This window comes from Fukomys damarensis, unplaced genomic scaffold, assembly GCF_012274545.1.
Source record: "Fukomys damarensis isolate Sample0158 unplaced genomic scaffold, DMR_v1.0_HiC HiC_scaffold_1, whole genome shotgun sequence".
Lineage (NCBI taxonomy): Eukaryota > Metazoa > Chordata > Mammalia > Rodentia > Bathyergidae > Fukomys > Fukomys damarensis.
The window spans coordinates 39784512-39791173 of NW_022900913.1; the positions used below are offsets into that span (position 1 = coordinate 39784512).

At 36.4% G+C, this 6662-nt stretch overlaps 1 protein-coding gene across 4 annotated transcripts in view; it reads right to left on the reverse strand.

The window, feature by feature from the left end:
* Arl15 (ADP ribosylation factor like GTPase 15) overlaps nt 1-6662 on the reverse strand; it is a 410147-nt gene that overhangs the window by 297712 nt on the left and 105773 nt on the right. The window lies entirely within an intron of this gene.

Sequence of the window (6662 nt, forward strand, 5' to 3'; positions counted from 1 at the left end):
GTAAATATATATATATATATCTGACATCTAACAAGTTTCATCTTCTAGAATTACAAATCTAGGATCATGCTAACAAAGAGGAGAAAGCCTAGGCAAGAGTCCTAAAGTTTTTGAACTTTTACATGACAGGCTCAAGAGCAGAAACTGTTAAGTCCAGTGAGAGTAAACCCCAAAAACCCAGTGTGATATAAGTTAAGAAAAGTTGTGTTTCAAGATAGAGGAGGTAACCAACTAAGATGAGTGTTTCTGAAAAGTAAGGTAAGATCAGAAAATAGAGATGACTATTCTATCTGAGAATGTGGAGTATGGTAGGGGTCCTTGACATACATAATCTTCATGCAGTGGTGGAAACAAGGTAAGTATTTAAATTTAGTTCAATCCTCAGTACCAAAAAAAAAAAATTTCAATGACTCTTTTCATTTAACAGGTTTTACTCGACTATTCCTTCTATTCCTACGGCTTCAGAGATATTAATGATGTCTGTTAGTATTCCACGTCTGGCTTCAAACTCTCTCTGGATAACCAAATTAGAACATTTAGCCAGGTGTGGTGACACACACCTGTAACCCCAGCACTTGGGAGGATGAGGTGGGAGGATGGCTATGAGTTCTAGATCAGCCTGGGCTACATATTGAGTTTCAGGTCAATCTCAACTACATAGTAAGACCCTGTCTCAACAAACCTTTTAAAAAAAAGAACCACATTGAACTCCTAAGCTGTATCTAGATACCCCTTAGATACTTAAACAAAAGTCACTATCAATATCACCATTTATAATAAACACTTGGCCTTTCTTTCTATATTTATTTTGACAAAGAGCATCATTACCCAATATATCACTTAAAATCCTCAATCTTTTCTCCTTCATGATGTCCATAATTCATACAGGTATCCTACATGTTGGTTCTATCTTTTAAATATTTCATTCATATTTTTGTCACAACTATAATCATTCCATCTTATAAGTACTCAATGAGTGAGTGACTCAATGAAGTAGGTCATATGCTCCTTTGTAAATTGTCCAGATTTGTTTGTAAATGTATGAGTTTTACCTTAATAATCTTGATTAAACTTTTTATAAAAGTGAGAGCCACCTCTGCTGCGCAGCCCGGCCCAAACTACAGGCCTCCTCTGGAGCTGCGCCATTTTCAGCAGACGCCAGTGATTGGTGCTGTCACAACTCCAGAAGGGTGTGTTTTGCTTCATTGCCCCTGCTTGGACTCAGAGCCACGTCTGCTGTGCAGCCCGGCCCAAACTTCGCTGTTTCCAGCGGGCGCCACTGATTGGCTCTGACACAGCACCAGGAGGGTAGCCACGCACCGCCCCCTGCTATGAGATCCCCTGGTTGAGCCAGTTCTTGGTTGCACTCTGCAGAGGCATGGCAGGCTATAAAGGGTGGTGATGGATTCTATTATGTTCCTGATTGTATCGATAGGGATAATGGATAGGGATTGATTTGATGAGTTATTTTCTCAATTATGAAAATGAGAATGTCTATAAGTCATTAGAGAATCAAAGACTGGGATGCAGTGATATCAGGAGGATTTAATGACCCAGAGATTGAATCAAGGGCAACCCAACAGCAAAAATAAAGATGAGAAAACACTTAAGCAAGCCACAAAAACAGACTTCCAATCCACCAATGGCAAACAGTAGGGAAAAGGAGGATTAAAAATCAGATAGTGAACCTTCAGAATACTCAGAATTCACAACACAGGAAGTAGAAAAACTGATCAAGCTCTAGAAAAATTCAAAACAGAAATTATTTCCCAGATAACCATAGAGATGGTGAGCAAAATGAAATACATGATTTGAGACTCCAGAACAGAAAATGACAAAAAAATAGATGAGCTTAGGAGCACAACAGAAGACATGAAGGCTCAGAATAAGAAAGAAATGGAAACAATGAACACCCAACATAGGAAAGAAATGGAATCCATTAAACAGATTCAAACAGATATCCAGGAGATTAAAAACTGTATTGAAAGCATACGTAACAGGATAAAAGATTGCAAAGACAGAATCTCAGATATAGAAGAAAGAATAGCAAACAGTGACCATGTAAAGAGAGGTCTCTTAAAAACAGTAGGGGATCATGAGAAAAAGATCCAACAACTCCTAGACAATGCAAAGAAGAATAACATAAGACTGATAGGAATCCATGAAGTACCAGGAGAAAATGCAAATGACTTTAAAAAGCTGTTCACAAAATTAATGACAGAAAACTTCCCAGAGGGGAAGAATTAGACATACAGATAAGCGAGTCATATAGGACACCAACTAGCCACGATCAAAAAAAATCTACACCTAGACACATAATAATCAAGATCCCAGAAACCCAACAGAAGAACAAAATACAACAAGTAGTAAGAGAAAAGAAACAAATTACATTCAAAGGAAAGCCCATCAGAACCACAGCAGACTTTTCAACACAAACTCTCAGGTCAAGGAGAACCTGGAGTAAGGTATTTCAAGTCCTAAAAGAAAACAACCTACAACCAAGACTGATGTATCCTGCAAAACTCTCTTTCAAAATGGACGGAGAAATAAGATACTTCCATAAAAAAGAACACTTGAGATACTTCATGAATACTAAACCAGCACTACAAAGAATTTTTTAAACAACATCCTAGAAAAAGACAACGAAGATCACAATACCAGGAGGTCGAAAAGAGCAAATCAAATAGCCAAAGCAAGAAACTAAAAGGAGAGGACAAAAAATAAAAAGAGTCAACAAAAGGACAACAACATGACAATAATAAGTCAGCACATATCAGTTATAACTATAAATGTCAATGGACTCAATTCACCAATCAAGAGAAATAGACTGGCAGAATGGATTAAGAAGCAAAATCCAACAATATGTTGTATACAAGAAACACACCTAGTGCAAAAAGAAACCCATAGACTGAAAGTGAAAGGATGGAAAACAATAGCCCAGAAAAAAGCAGGAGTAGCAATCTTATTTGCAGACAAAGCAAACTTCAAACCAAAACTGATTAAGAGAGACAAGGAAGGTTACTACATCCTTGTAAATGGAACAATCCAAGAGGAAGAAATGACAATCATAAACATATATGCACCAAATATAAATGCCCCCAACTATATAAAACAAATATTAAGTAACATGAAAAACCAAATAACCACTAATACAACTGCAACGGGGGATCTGAATACCCCACTATCACAAATAGACAAATCATCTAGGCAAAAAATCAACAATGAAATACTAGAACTGAACCAAGCTTTTGAACATATGGACTTATTAGATGTCTATAGAGTGTTCCACCCCACAAAATCAGAATATACATTCTTTTCAGCTGCACATGGGTCATTCTCCAAGATAGACCACATACCAGCTCACAAAACAGGTTTGAATAAATGCAAAAGAATTGAAGCTATTCCCTGTATATTATCAGATCACAATGCAGTAAAGCTGGAGATCAATAGCATAAGAAACCGTAGGAACTTCACAAACACATGGAAATTGAACAACATTCTCCTGAACAATGAATGGAAATTAAAGAAGAAATCTGACAGTTTTTACAAATAAATGATATTGCCAATAAAACATACAGGAATCTATGGGACACAATGAAAGCAGTTCTATGTGAAAAATTCATAGCACTGAATGCCCACATTAGGAAAACAGAGCAAGCTCAAATAAACAACCTAACGATGACTCTTACACTCCTAGAAAAACAAGCAAGAAAAGCCCAAAGCTCGAACAAGAGAGGAAATTATAAAGATTCGAGCACAAATCAATGCAATGGAAACTAAGAAAATGATACAAAACATAAATGAATCAAAGAGTTGGTTTTTAGAAAGAATAAATAAAATTGATCAACCCTTAGCAAACCTTATCAAAAAAAAGAAAGAAAAGGCTCAGATTAGTGCAATCAGGAATGAAAAAGGCAAAGTCACAACAGATCCCACAGAAATCCAGAGGATCATTAATACATACTATGAGAACCTGTACTCTAATAAAACAGAAAACACAGAAGAAATGGACAGATTTCTAGATACTTATGAATTACCAAAGCTGAACGAAGATAAAAACATTTTAAACACCCCAATCATAATCAGTGAAACTGAAAATGTAATTAAAAATTTACCAACAAAGAAAAGCCCAGGTCCTGATGGATTCACTGCTGAATTTTACAAGACATTTAGAGAAGATCTACTGCCATTACTCTTCAGACTTCAATGAAATTGAAAGAGAAGCAATACTTCCAAATTCATTCCTGGAAGCAAATATCACTTTGATTCCCAAACTTGGGAAAGATTTAACTAAAAAAGAGAACTACAGGCCAAGCTCCTTAATGAATATAGATGCAAAAATCCTCAATAAGATACTAGCAAACAGAATACAGAAGATCATCAAGAAGATCATACATCCTGACCAAGTCGGATTTATTCCAGGGATGCAAGGATGGTTCAACATACATAAATCAATAAAAATAATACACTATATTAACAAAGTCAAGGACAAGAACCACATGATCCTCTCAATAGATGCAGAAAAAGCCTTTGACAAAATTCAACACCCATTCATGATAAAAACTCTGCAAAAAATTGGAATAGATGGTCTATGTCTCAACTTAATAAAGGCTATCTATGAAAAAACCAACAGCCAACATCATATTAAATGGCCAAAAACTGAAAACCTTCATGTTAAAATCAGGAACAAGACAAGGATGCCCACTATCACCACTCCTCTTCGATATAGTTCTGGAAACATTAGCCATAGCAATTAGACAAGAGAAAGAAATTAAAGCAATAAAGATAGGACAGGAAGAAGTTAAACTGTCATTATTTGCTGATGATATGATACTCTACATTGAAGACCCAGAAAACTACACCAAAGGATTTCTCGACTTAATTGATACTTTTAGCAGAGTAGCTGAATACAAGGTCAACACCCAAACATCAATAGCCTTCTTGTACACAAATAACAGACTCACTGAGAAAGAAATTAGGGAAACAATTCCTTTCACAATGCACCCAAAAAAATGAAGAATCTGGGAATCAATCTAACAAAAGAAGCAAAAGACCTCTACAATGAAAACTACAGCACTCTGAAAAAAGAGATCAAGGAGGATATAAGAAAATGGAAAGATCTCCCCTGCTCCTGGGTAGGAAGAAGCAACATAGTGAAAATGGCCATACTACCAAACTGCTATACAGAATCAATGCAATACCAATTGAAATTCCAACACAATACTTCACAGAACTAGAAAGAAGAATCCAAAAATTCATGTGGAACCATAAGAGACCTAGAATAACAAAAGCCGTCCTAGGCAACAGACACATGGAAGCAGGTATAACAATTCCCAATTTGAAACTATACTACAAAGCCACTTGTGATAAAACAGCATGGTACTGGCAAAGAAACAGACCTGAGGATCAGTGGAACAGATTGGAAGACACAAAAACAACTCCAGATGTACTCAGATACCTCATCTTTGACAAAGGAGCTGACAGTCCCCACTGGAGGAAAGATAGCCTCTTTAATAAATGGTGTTGGAAAAACTGGATCTCAACCTGCAAAAGATGAAAACTAGACCCTTATCCGTCACCATGCACTAAATTAAAATCCAAGTGGATTAAAGATCTAAATATGAAAAAGAAACACTAAACTTGCTGGAAGATAAGTTAGGGACAACTCTGGAAGACATTGGCATAGGAAAAGATCTTATGAACAAAACCTCAGTAGCATGGGAACTAGCACAAAGAATCAACAACTGGGATCTCATCTTATTAAAAAGTTTCTGTACTGCAAAAGAAACCATCAACAGAACTAAGAGGCAACGTACAATGTGGGAAAAAATTTTTACCAGCTGCTCCTCAGAAAAAGGACTATTATCTAAAATATATAAAGAACTCAAAATAACCAGCCTCCCCAAATATAAAGACCCAATTCTAAAATGGGCATCTGAAATGAACAGACATTTCTCAGACAAAGAAATAAAAGCAGCAAGTAAATATATGAAAAAATGTTCCACATCACTGATCATTCAAGAGATGCAGATGAAAACAACACTGAGATTTCACCTCACCCACAAAAAATGGCTGCTATCAAGAAATCACACAACAACAAATGTTGGTGCAGTTCTGGGGAAAAAGGTAACCTCCATTGTTGGTGGGAGTGCAGACTGGTGCAACCACTATAGAAGTCAATATGGAGAAACCTCAAAGAACTAGGATTAGAGGTTCCATTTGACCCAGCTATCACTCTGTTGGGTATCTTTCCAAAGGAATTAAAAGAATCATACCACAGTGATATATGCCCACCCATGTTTACAGCAGCACAGTTCGTAACAGCAAAATCTTGGAAACAGCCCATCTGCCCATCAGTTGGAAAGTGGATAAAGAAGATGTGGTTTTTCTATAAAATGGAATATTAGCCATAAAGAATGAGAAAGTAGATTCATTCATAGGTAAATGGGTATATTTTGAGGATATACTCCTAAGTGAAATAAATAAGTCACACATATGCAAATACCGAATAGTTTCCCTGGTGTGAAAAACTAAAATAGTACTAAATGGGACAATTAGCAATGCGAAATAGGAAGAAAAGGACCAAAGGTGTAGGGACAGTGAGAAGGATAGGGAAAGGGGAATAAGGGAAAAGGAAAAAAATATGAGAAAATGTGTAAAAA